Genomic DNA, 13798 nt, shown 5'->3' with positions numbered 1-13798 from the left:
ACATGCTAGTTTCATAATCTCTATAATGAAATAAAGTTATTCTATTGCTTGATTCAAGGGGCAGCATGTCTGTTTCGACCCCAATTGCTGTTCGAATATTGCACCAATGACAGTCAAACAGTTGGGAGTCCGGTTAGTTCAAATGGCACAACGACTGGCTACGAACTGTAACAATATTTTTATGTGATTAAGCATTTCCTATTATTGTAGATTGTAAAAGCAGCAGAGAAGAAACAAATGATGAAAGTAAAAATGATAAAGAAAGAGAATGGAAAATAATGGAAAGGAGTGAGGGAAAATAGAAATAGATTTGGAAAGGAAATAACGAAGAAAGGAAGCTACTAAGAAAGGATGGTACAAGGAATAAAAACGCAGTACCAGGGAGAATGGTAGAATTATGCAGAATTGAAGAGAACGTATTACCACAGTCTAGCATATACAGTCACGAAGCTTAATATGTAATAAATATGCATCCATAGATAGTTGCTAACCACTAGGATCGCTACTATCGCCTCATTACAGACAATGCGAAATAGTACCTGCACAGTCAATTGTTCCTAGCACCCTCACAACTCAAGTTTCGTGACTGTATATAGCCTACTAGACTGTGGTATCAGTGTGTTCCTTGAGGTCATTGCTCTGCAGTGGGGGTGAGTATAACTCCAATGATCTATTCCGCAAGACTTGCGAGAGGAAAATTTAAACAAACACGTCTCGAAAGATACGTTTCGAATAAATTACTATGTAGTCTTAGAAAAATATTTTGTCGCACTGATACTTTGTAAGTCCCAGAAAGGAGACAGTGTGCATGATCAGACATACAACGAAACAAAACTAATTTTATTACTTCAACTGTTCCTTCTCTTGTGAACTAGGTCGCTCGTCCTCTGATCCTTTCTGGGACTTACAAAGTATCTGTGCGACAAAACTTTTTTCTAATATTGTATATAAGGCCTACGTAACACTTAATACATTACTTAACGTACTGACTAGTACAGGGACATCATTTTATTTTACTTCAATTTTTATTGTACCTGAGTTTTTCTTATTTACTTCACTCCCATCCCTTCTACTCCCAACCGTCCTCCACACAGAACCAAGGCAGCATATGCAGTCAAAGTCGCCTTACGGTCATAGTAAACAGTATTGAGTTTTAAGTATAGTACGTTCCAGTAATGAAAGAGCTTTCAATATTGAGTCATATTTTCGCACAGATACTGTGCGTCCGTTTGCTTACGTCGCATCCCGGTTTCCCCCACCTGCTTCTGCTCGCCCCTCTGTAAAGACTAGTGGTTGGTCTGTCTTAGCTCTTTTTTGGAAACATTTCCTGTTAGGAATTGGACATCTACGTAATCTTATACAACTGTTTAAAATAACTTAAATAAAAGGGCTTCGTTAAGTAATTAACTGTCACGTGACTTCCCCCTTTCTACGATCCTACGACATAACCACTTGGACTGACAGTAGATAGCATGTCTGAATAATTTTATCTTTTCGGATCGGGCAGAAGTGAAGATTGAATTTACAGTACTTAAGGTATTCTTTTATAGAGTACGTACAGAATTATTTCAACGCGAGTTACTGGTACGAAACACGAAACTGGAAATTGGAATTAGTTACACTAGTCTACAGTGCGATATGCACAAAAGAACTGAAGCCTATATCAAAATGAACGGCCACCATTTTCAAAAATGTGTTTAAATATTCATATTATGATTATTTTTCAATTTAAATTCACTCTCTATACTGTACGCTAATGTGCTGTAGACAGTATAATATACACTGCATAATGAATACGTCCGCATGGATAGCTCAGTTCGCGAGTAAAAACACTTATTGTTAATTCTGTACTGTATTTTGATTAAAGAAAAACCTAAAGAAAATTATCAAACTCAAAATCGCGATATTTTCTAGTTTACGTAAATTGATTAACTACTTTTCTTCCCTCCTGTTCCTAGTAAAGTGATTTGTTTGTATTTTTCGCCAGTATCATCGAACTCCAGTCGTGGAAGGGAGTAGCGAACAGTGTTTCCGTTTCTCAATCGTTAATTCAAAGGCATAGCCAGGTTAATGTTAGAAATGTTAGTAAAAATAAAATGATGTCTAGGTATAATTTAGATAGTCGGTGATGTATGCAATAGAGGGGGAAAGAAATTGGCCACCCTATCCCATTATCTCCTAGCACCGTGTTGCCTTAATTTCTTTTCTAAATTAATTTTTAATTTCTTCGAAGATAATAACTTAAATCGAGATTGAGGTACAGAATGTGTATTCGTAATAATGTTATTTTGAGTTTACAGCAAATGTAAAGGAATCTTTAATGGAAATATTTTTATAAGAATAGTACGTATACCTAGGACAGCTAGTCTCCTTTCATCAGAAGACAGAGAAGGAAATAAAACAAAGGATTTCTCTCGCGTGGAAGGCATTCTGGAGTCTCAAGTTCATCATACTGGAGGGAACACTCAGCAAGAAACTCAGAGTAGAAATATTGGAGACCTGCGTAACTCCTGTACTGTTATATGGGTGCCAGACGTGGTCTCTTACTGCCAAACTTCGTAACAATCTCCAAATATGCCAAAGAAAGATGCTGAGAAAGATACTAGGCTTATCACTGAGGGACAGAGTTCCAAACGAAGTGCTACAAAAGATGGCAGCAATTAAAGATCCAGCACTGCAAGCCACCAACACCAAATGGAAGTGGGGAGGCCATGTTGCACGACTTAGAGACGAAAGATGGACGCAGAAAGTCACACTATGGGATCCCCGCATTGGCAAGAGATCACCCGGAAGACCAAGACGAAGATGGGCCGACCTCTTCAGTGAACGAGTAGGAAGGCATTGGTCAAGCAGAGCAAGACATAGGGAAGACTGGAGAAACATAAGAAGACAAGTGAACAGCGACTAAAACCAGTGCGACAGAAACAAGCGAACAATAACAAAGTGTGCAGAATGTGAACCAAGTGAACAATTCCACTCTTACGCGGAGTAGCTCACCGCGTGAGACAAATAGAGCTCTCCCTCTATAGGAGGAGGCCTTTGCCCTTAACGGGACATTTTTTAGGCTAATCATTTCATTTCATTTCAGTATCTTTTTGGCAGACTACATTGTTTACACCCTGTTTATATAATTAATACCAAATTAAAACGATGTAGAACAGGCAGTAGACATTTCTTACAAGACGGAACGGAAAGGTTCCTGAAATTAATAACCGGAACGCCGTTCCCGCCCGTTTCTGTTCATTTGGAGCCCTCCTTAAATGTTCCATTATAACGCTGTAAATTTACATAAAATTAAGGCTGTAAATTTTTGCGCTTCAGTTTAAATATTTGCAGGTTCATAATATTTTTTATGAGTTCACGTACAAGACGCTTAAAGAAATAGGGAAGAATAAGAACTGAGAGGGAGGTAAAAAGAAATCAATTAATAAAAGATGCAGAAAAAGAAGTAGAAGAAAGTAACAAAGGAGAGTGAAAGATAGAAGAAGAGAATTCAAGGAAGGAATGTGGGAATGAAGAAATGAAAAGATTGTGGAAAAGAAATTAGTGTGGAATGTAACAGATTTTTTAACGAAAACTGTATCAGTTTAAATTACAGCGCAATTTTATTGCACTCGTAATCATCGCCAAGGTCGTTTCGGTGCAAGAGGAAATTTTTTGACAGTCGTAAAATTGAGGATTTTAAAATGATGTAGCAAAAAATAACATAGTTTCACACCGAAGAAGAATTTTCATGTTATAATTACATACACTATATATATAGGATGGCATTTGCTCAATCATGCATTCTTTTATAAGGTTATAGCCTATAGCAGGGGTTCTTAACCTATGGGTCGCAACAGAAACAAGGATCGCCGTTGCTTCTCGAAAAAAATAAAAATTGAAAATGTTCATTAAATTACTACTTTTCAGAGCTGTGTTTTACAAACAATAATAAAACAGGATAATGTCTGCAGATTAAATAACTCCCAGAGTTAGTGTAATACCAAGGATTCCATGAACTAATGTGAATAATAATAATTTTTTACATTTTCAATCATTAAGCTGTTATATGAAGAGTCCACTGCAAGAATAATGGATGTCATTTGGAGTACATTTTTCAGAAAAAGCAATTGAAAGTTTGAAATGCTTAGAGCTCAAAGCTTAACTGTGATTTTCCGATCATTACTGGACAATGACTATCAGTGTTAATGCCATATAACTCTCTATGTACATTCTATATGTCTTAAGCTATGCATTGACAGTCTTGGTTCATTTTCGACAAGAAAGTGACATCCATCATTCTTGCAGTGGACTCTTCATATAATATTTTTCCTGCAATATGTTATTACTCATGTCTTCCCTCTATTAGAATTATGATTACATTTCATAATTGCTTATTAGGAAATATTACTACTCTATTAATAATTAATTTCCACACTTAGTGTATTTATACGATATTGAAATGCCTGCTGTTATTCGGTTGAGAAGCTTTTGTCATCTGATCGGCTTTCAAAAAAACTAATATTACCGGTTGTCCTGTATAGTTGTGGAACTTAGACTCTCACTTTGAGAGAAGAATAGAGCAATGAAGCCTAAGTCCATGAAAGACGACGACGATGATGGTAAAGTTTCTTAATGACAGCTTCTATTGTATCAATCGTCTCCTTTATAGTAGGCCTTCCTGTCCATGGACAAATTTTGAAGTGAGGCTTCTATCTAGAAATTCTGTTAGATCCCTGTATCAGCAATTATTTTGATGTCAAGATTAATGCAAACTCATGTCGAACTTATCGTATATGAGGGAACACTATAATCGAATGAAGATAATCAGCGTAATCCAGGAGTAAGGACTGGTCTCGCGCTCCGAAAGTGTTCTCGTGTATTGGTTTGAATTCCGCTTGGGATTGTTACATAGGTGCACTGTTGCGAGGTTTTGCCAGACTGTAAAGTGAATGCCAGATGCAGCGAATTCTCATATTTATCTCTCCAAAATATTGTCCGTTATCACCGATTTCATCGATGCTGTACAGAGTGGTCCATTAAGTATGTCCCGCGCTTTAGGAATCAGTCCTATAGATAATTTTGGGCAAAACATGACAAATAAACAATATTATTAGCTTGTTTTTGTTTGGAAAAATCCATATATCGTACTATGAATCGAGCTTATAATTTATTTCTGTCTTGATACAAACAGTGGGACATGCACTAAATGGAGTGGAGTTCCTCTGCGACTTCGTCTAGAGTACGGAGAGAGGGGTAACCTAGGTCAAGTCTGGTGATATCAGCTGTCGATAGGTAGGCCTACATAAGCATTTCGCAATCTTACATTTCAAAGATATCCCTTAATATTTCATTATGGTCCCCCTTCACTTGTCTCCTGCAGTAGCGGCTCACCTTGTGTACGCTCATCAGCCGTGTCGAGTTACGAATTGCAACGCGCGCGATTCACATCCGTGCGGCCAAGCCGTTGAAGCGGGAAAAGGAATATTTTCTGTATAATACAGTAATTTTAAATAATCCTTCTATGTATATTCTAATTGATTCGCTTTAAATTCTGCTCACAATCGCTTCTAGCCAACTTTCTTAGTATTTAAACACCTGTAAGTAGCTCATTAACTGTTGATCATCGGTCCTATGTTCATATGAATTGTTTTTGCTCGAAATGACCTATAAAACGGACTCCTAAAACACGGGTCATACTTTATGAATCGCTTTATATATAGGGTAATTAAGTGAACGACTAAAGAATTCGAGTCAAATACTTGTACTGTCTCCTATAAAATACAGAACTTTTGAAATCAATCTTTGAAATTAACTAAATCAAACTGAATGAAAATGCAAGATACAGCTCAAATAAAATCCGAGAGAAGAAAGTGGAAAAAATTGAAACTTGTTAGATTCTGTAACGTCTCACATGTAAGTTACAGGTTTTGTTCTGAGTAGCAGACAATTCCAGCCTCCCATTATAAGGAACAGAGTAGGTGTAAAAGATTTGCGAGTAGGATAATATGGATAATAATTCACTTTGGGGGCTGTATTCTTCGTTTTGTTGTTATTTATTATGAGAGGCGGGGAGTAATTACGTTAAAGTTATTACATTACCGATCCTATTCAATTTATTTAGCAATTTGAGTTCTTGTCGTCTGAAGAGTCTATTTACGGGAAAATTTTACTGCAAGAAGTGGCATAAATTTGTGTTCATTAAGTAAACGTTTATTACAATTGTCGCGTGGCTACTACAGTCAGTACTTTTATCTTGTTTTACTACTCTTTCATTATTTAAAAGCAATATTACATATTTGTGTACGGATATTATATACACATAATACTGTAGCCTATATTCATAAAAAAAAAATATGTTACAGAGAGGGATAGAAACGAGTCGTCGTTCTTCGCGTTCTAATTTTCACCCTCGTCATTCTCCATTCTAATTTGTCCTCTTTGTCAGCCTTAATTTTTCCTCCTGCCCTTTCATTTTTTATCTCTTCTGCCTCTTGCTTCTATTAATTTTTCGCCTTCCATTCTTAACTTCCTCCTCATTTTCAACCTCTTCTGCTCTATCTAGTTTTCTTATTTTTCGAATTCCTGCTCAACAGGATCTTCCTTCCTCTACATTCTCATCTTTCGTCTTCTCAAGCTTCTCATTTTCTGTCTTTTCTACTTTATATCTTCCTACTTATATTATATTATATATTATTACGATGTACCAAAGTACATATGATAGTTCCATGCAGAAATTCTACGTCATCATATGATGAAGGATGGGTGGAGCGGAGAAACCTAAGAGGTGGTGGAGCTTAAACTGAGAGAATTCAGTCCGGCATCGGAATGGGAATCCGGTGTGGCTCAGTGGATAGAGCGTCAGCACGTAAAGCTGAAGACCCGGGTTCAAATCCCGGTGCCGGAGAGAATTTTTCTCCTCTCCACCCATCCTTCATCTTCCTATTTAGTTTTCTCTTCTTTTCTTTATCTCCTCATTTTCGAACTCGTAGCTTTTATTCTTCTTTATTATCCGTCTTTCCTGCCCAACCTTCTTTTCATTTTTTTGTCTTGTCTATCGCCTCTTCGTTTTTCTTTCTTTCTTTTTTTTTAAATTATGTCTCCTCAATTTTTCTCTTCCCTGATCTACCTTCTCATGTTTTGACTTCATAGCTCTAATTCCTCTTCCTTACTATCCATCTTCCCCACTCAACTTCTTCCTGCTAATTTTTCGTCTTTCAAATCTTCTCCTCATTTTCCATCTTTTCTACTGTACTATCCTTTTTACAGTATCTCTTCCCTGATCTACCTAATCATTTTCTGACTTCGTACCTCTACTTTCTTTCCTTTCCTGCTCATCTTCTCCCCTCTTTTGTCTTCTTCTCAATCTCATTTTCTATCTTTCTTACTGTATTCCCCCTTCTTATTTTTCTTCACTGTTGTATCTCCTCTTTATTTCAGTCTTCCTTGTCCGACCTTTTTTCTTCTTATTCTTTCCTGCTTTTCTTCCTATTTATTACCTTCTTCCTTGCTCTCTTTTCTCCTTACCATTATTTTGAGTCTTCTCAGTTTTGTCTTCTTATTTTTCGTCTATTTTGCTTTACCTCACCATACTCCTCATTTTCCATCATCTATATTTTCCCTCCTTGTCTTCCGTTCCTACTTCTCTACTTCCATTTTTGGATGAATTCTTTCTCCTTATTCTCTGTCTTTATCTTCTTCTATTCTTTAGCTACTCCTCCACTGCTTTTCTTATCTGATCGACATCTTTTCCCTCCTCTTCCCGATTTTTTCCATATTTCCTCAATTTTCTTCTTCTTTACGTTTTCTTTGTCTTCTCTGCTCTCCCTCTTCCGCCTCCCCTTTTTCTTATCTTCTCTACTTCCCCTTCTACAGCTTTCTCTATCTCTGCCTCATTTTCCATCTTCCGTACTCTACGCTTACCTCTTCGTTTTTCTGCTTTTTTGCTTCATTTCGTTCTCATTTTCCTTCTTTGTTCTGCTTTCTTCTTTGTCCCCTTCTCTTCTGTTCTACTTTCTTCTTATCGTCTTCATCTTATTTTTTCTCCTCTGCCCTACCTCCTCCAACGTTCTACTTCTTTTTTCTTCCCTAATTCTTTGTTCCTTCCTTTCTTTTTATTTTTCTATCTTTCTTTCTTTATGTAGACTATAGTATGTCACTTTTTCTTCGCTTCCTTCGTAAGATATATATCATACATTGGAGATTCTTTGTTTTAATGTGTACTGCTTTGCCACGAACTAAACTGTATTGCACTCAATGGAAGTCAGCTGAATACTAATAGTGTAACCTTGACGTCCCTTCAGCCTGTCTTATCTGTCCATACTGCGCAACATAATTTATCACGCTCGATTCAGAGGAAATGTATGCACTACTGGTCTGTCACCTCTTACCACAGTTCAGCTGTCGTGTCACTCCTGACGCACATGACATCATTCAAAAATCGTTTCCAGAGGTCGGAAACAACCCTGTATATGTGTTTATTTACTACGCACCGACAGCACACAAGTGTGCATAGGTGTTTATTTAGGTTCTGAGAAAAATCTTAGTTGATTGGGGAATTTTATACTTCTTTGTGGGAAAATCAACGTGGAGTTTCTGGCAACATTGTCCCACAGTCACCAAGAATCATCCGAACGAAATGCTGTCACACTGTTTCCTAGGCAGTCGCTTTGAACTACAACAATAAAAGGCCAACCTGAGCGAAATCTGTTCCCTGGAGAACGCTCTAGACCAGCGGTCATCAGCACAGTGCACCCTCGGACTAGCGTCTTTTACCCGCGGATAAGACATTGCACTAGCGTGCATCCGTGGCTGCTGGCAGATATGCTTTCTGCCTCCTACTTCTGCACGACGCGGCGGTGCATATTACGATACACTTCTTACCCTTTACTCATTTCAGTAAATGCTGACGACCACTGCTCTATATGGTTTAAGCTAATAAACTCTCACAATCGCTTTATTTGCCTTCCGATGTATTTTGTTCCTTTCGGTTAATATTTCAGTGTCCGTAAAAGTAATGTCTTTTGAAGTTCAAGTTGTCAAGTGTTTTTCTGAACCTAATATACTTTTTCTTTCGACAATTATTTATTTTATTATTGGCCTTATTACATGAACTTCTTCTCACTGAACGATCTCAGCGATAAAATGTGTCCTACCTAGCAAGTAGCTAATGAAGGTTTCCGGATTGGCGACAAATTATAAATCAGGCAGATTACTTGACGTGTTAGAACAGGAATATGAAAGCTATCCCGATATCTATCTATAAGATCTCTGGATATTACCATCTGCTCTGTTATTAAAATGACTTAATTGCAGATGTTTCATGTCAGCAATAATCTGAAGATAGAGTTAATTTTTTCTTAGTAACGAGAACTGAAAACCGAGAAAAAATTACTCTGAATAGTTGTAAAGTTGTTCTTTGAGTGCAGCATTGATATTAATTCAAGGAACTATATCGCTTAGAATTGTAAACTCTTAATGCTTCAGCTGTTTAGATATAGTTATCTATCGACCATTACAAATAGTCTTTGTGAGTCACGATCATATTTCTGTTTATCTGATTTAGTTTTGTTGGATACTGTTTGAAAATATATAGCTGGGAACTCCCAACTTCCAGTTTTCAAGCGAACTCGACATGTAGTCCAAGCAGATGTAGAAATATTTTCGAAAGCATTACACAAATAAATCAGAAGCCCAAATTGGCATGCATCCACCAATGCATTGCTTTTTCTTTCTTATCTATAATCGCTTTTATACTTCTGCATTCCAGCCACGAAAAACATATTTAGATAAAAAAATATGAGAGTTATGTTATAGATCTACGCCATTTACAAGGCTTTTATTTTTTATTATTGATTAAATAATGATGGGTTTAATGGCTATATCTACGAGCAACATTTTAGATCTAAGTGGAATCGGTGTGGAATTATCCATGTTTTCATAAACACGCCGGACAATAATGGGAACTGGTTATACCATTGTATCATTGTAGGAATCATAGGTCACTTATCCACTAAAATCCTGGACCACTGAGAGAACATAATGATCAATTTTCTCAGCAAAACCAGATTTTGGTACGAGATTTGAAAACATGCAGGGAAGAAAACTGCTTTGAGCAGGAGAGAATTCTTTGTACGTTTTGGAATTTGAAGTGGAAAGAGATATATAATAAAAAATAAAAAAATAAAACTAAAACCACACGTTCAATAAGAAATACTTGTCAATCCGTAATTGAAGGAAATGTCCTGCAATAATACTGCAAGTGGACCAATTAGTACTTGTAATTAAACATTTATGATTTATAGTGGACAAACGTGTAGTGATTTATTATGTTTTCTAGCTGACGCTAGAATTGCTTGCGAGACTTTTTCGTTTAGGTTACGGCTCATGAATTGTTATAGCCACAAGTTGTGGATTTATTGCGTTATCCTTATGTATACCTATTAAATCTACATTTTATTCAGATTAAAATTAATATTACTTCATATCGACACAGTCGTAGCTTAGTTAGATGATGTCTTCTCATTTGAGAGGACCAGAATTAAGCTCTGGCAGATCCTTTTTGTAGTGAATAAAGACATTGTACGTCAAATTTTTAGATGTAAATATGCTTTCCTTGTTAATCGCATTTCACCATTACTCCATTATCAACATACTACCGTATAATCGTTTCTGAATAACATCCTAGATCATATATGTAACAGATACATACCATTACATACATTATTAGAGCAGTCGATTTAATGGATTAATAGAACTGTTTAAAGAATAATTTTAAAATCCGATTAGTCAATGAAATATATTTTACCCGGTTAATCGAACCGATTAAAATTATCTTGTGGTGAAGAAAATATAACTGTGTTGTGAAATCTATGTAGCACAAAATCATTTGATGTGGTAAATATATTAGTATTGACAGGTCATTAGTGTAAACTGATGTTCGTGTCTTCTTGCTTTCGAAAGCTAAGAGCAATAATACTGTAAATACAATTAAGCACAAATCCCTTCTTAATAGCGTTTTAAGGAAGTACGGTATATTATTATATTTTATTTGCAATTACGTTGTCCTTCGTCAAAGCCCAGATCATATAACAGATTGCTCATCCCTATGTTAAAATCGTTTGCACTTTGAAGAGAACAACCGCCAGGATCGTCACCCGTCCGCCGTAAACGAACACGAGATGGCAGTACAGTCGCTAATGCAATTCAAATGGGAATTATGACGTGACTCCTTATGTAACAACTAGATGGCAGCGTAGTAGGCCTAAACCTGACAAAAGTTATTAACGTCAAAGCCTATAAGGCTGACCTATCTGTAACTTATATGATCTAGGATAGCATCTGTAGTTGGGAATGTTAGTAAAACAAAAAATTGTCAACATCATCACCATAATGTAATGCCCCCACTTTGATTATTGTGATTTCCTACTGACTGACCTCAATGTCAACCAGTCGCAAAAATTATAACGTGTTCATAATACTTGTGTTCGCTTCGTCTGCGATGTCCGTCGCGCTGGCCACATTACCCCATCTTTCCAAACTCTAAACTGGCTACGGCTTAACGAACGTAGAAATTTTCATTCCCTTGTTCTCCTTTTCCAAGTCCTTCACACCTCTACACCTACCTACCTTGCCTCCCGTTTCAGTTACCTGTAATCGTATCACAATCTCTTCACACGCACGCAAAATAACCGCATACTAGCCACATAAGACTTCATCGTATTCATCATTAATACACAATCTCGCTATCGCGCTTGTGGAATACCCTATCCAATGACATCAGAGACTGTCGGAATTTAGCAATGTTCAAAAACAAACTTATTAAGCATTTTCTTACTGCGTAGAGAAGGTTTAATTTTTACTTAAGTAAAAAATCTTTCTTTGTTCTGAACTTCTACAATAAACTGTCTTACTTACTTACTTACTTACAAATGGCTTTTAAGGAACCCGCAGGTTCATTGCCGCCCTCACATAAGCCCTCCATCGGTTCCTATCCTGTGCAAGATTAATCCAGTCTCTATCATCATATCCCACCTTCCTCAAATCCATTTTAATATTATCCTCCCATCTACGTCTCGGCCTCCCCAAAGGTCTTTTTCCCTCCGGTCTCCCAACTAACACTCTATATGCATTTCTGGGTTCGCCCATACGTGCTATATGCCCTGCCCATCAAGGCTTATTGTTTGGATTCGTAACAAGCTGTTTTTTACGGTGATGGGTTGTTACCCCTTCACCCAACCCCCAAGGTGAAGGACCACCCCTTATCGGCTGTCCACGACTGCTTATTCAATAAACTGTCTAGCTTTTATTAATCGGTTAATCTTTTAGTATTTTGATTTTTATTGTATTTATAAACTTAATATTAATTGTAATTATAATTGTAGTCTTAATATTGTAGTTGTAATCCTCTGGTAGTGGGGAAGAGAAGGCCTGATGGCCTTATCTCTACCAGGTTAAATTAATAAATAAATAAATAAAATAATGATGATAGTGCTAATGATTTATCATTGGTTTTGTATACCCAAATGTAATTTTTTTCGGATTACATTTTATTACGAATATAAGTGCATATTATATACAGTGGTCCGTATTTTTTCGTTTCATACTGTTCATAAATTATAATGGCTACACGTTGTGGATTTATTATGTTATCTTTACATATAACCATTAAATTATATGTTTTTAAAATTAAGGGTAATATTCTAATACTTCCTTATCGACACGGCCGTAGCTTAGCCACTTAGCCAATAACTTCTTACAGGATTAGATCCAGCAGATCCTATGGAATTTGTAGTGAACAAAGGCATTGTGTTAGGTGCAAATCTGCTTCCCCTGTTATTCCTGTTTCATCGTAGTTCCATCATCATACTATGACACTACATAATTGTTTCTGAATAACTGTAGTTGGGAAAGAACATAAAACAAATAATAACCAAATCACCACCGTGATCATGTTGGTGATGATTTAACATCGGTTTTGGTATTCCAAAATGCGATTTTTCCTTACTGATTGTACTGTAAAACAATGAAATTTGCACGTGAAAAAAAATTTGCTGTAATTTCCATCGAACCATACTACATCTTACGATATTAGATAACTACAGAGACTGGCGACTTTCAACTATTCTCAGTTCATAATGTCATACACTCATGATGTACAGTACGTCTATGATTTATCGGTTATCACATTTATCATAAATCGCCTGGAAACCGGAAAACGACACCTCTCCTCCCGTCAACAGAAGCAAACATCAGACAGGATTGACGGGCGACTTATAAATTGGGGACTCTGTATTGTGGACTTTCAGCTTTTGTTATTTGATAAAATTGTTGTTGCATTAAATACATGAAGTGCTAAAACATTATTACAACAGTTTCGTAAAGCAGTTTTCAGTAGTACACTGAAAGTAAATTATATGTTTACATAATGCTCCTAAATAAATGAAAATGTGCTGGCAAAGATTTGTTTTCCTGTGTTCTTTTTTATCTTATAGCCTTATTTATGTCATGTACTTATTTATTAGAAAAATAAAATAACATGAATGAATACAGAGTGTTTCAGAAATACTTTGACAATCCTTGGGGGCATGTTCCTCACACCAAACCAGAAAAAAAAAGTTCCGAAAATTCTTAGTTTTTCAGTTATTAAAGAAAGAACATAATGAAACATGTTAGATATTATCAGCTTGGTAGCAAGTGTTGCAACTTTAATCAATTCAGAATCTCATAACAATGAAAGTTTACGTTCAACGCGTTTCGAGGTAGCCTATAATCAAACAACTTAACTTAAGTCTGTAACCGATAATAATATTCACTT

General features: G+C 36.4%; 1 non-coding gene across 1 annotated transcript; it reads left to right on the top strand.

Moving 5' to 3' along the window:
* Positions 1–6817: 6817 nt before the first annotated feature.
* On the top strand, positions 6818–6889 carry TRNAY-GUA (transfer RNA tyrosine (anticodon GUA)). The gene has a single exon. It is a non-coding gene; the product is annotated as a tRNA-Tyr (tRNA).
* The last annotated feature ends 6909 nt before the right edge of the window (positions 6890–13798 follow it).

Source organism: Periplaneta americana, chromosome 15 (assembly GCF_040183065.1).
Source record: "Periplaneta americana isolate PAMFEO1 chromosome 15, P.americana_PAMFEO1_priV1, whole genome shotgun sequence".
Taxonomy (NCBI): Eukaryota; Metazoa; Arthropoda; class Insecta; order Blattodea; family Blattidae; genus Periplaneta; species Periplaneta americana.
This window is presented reverse-complemented; position numbering and strand designations above follow the sequence as displayed.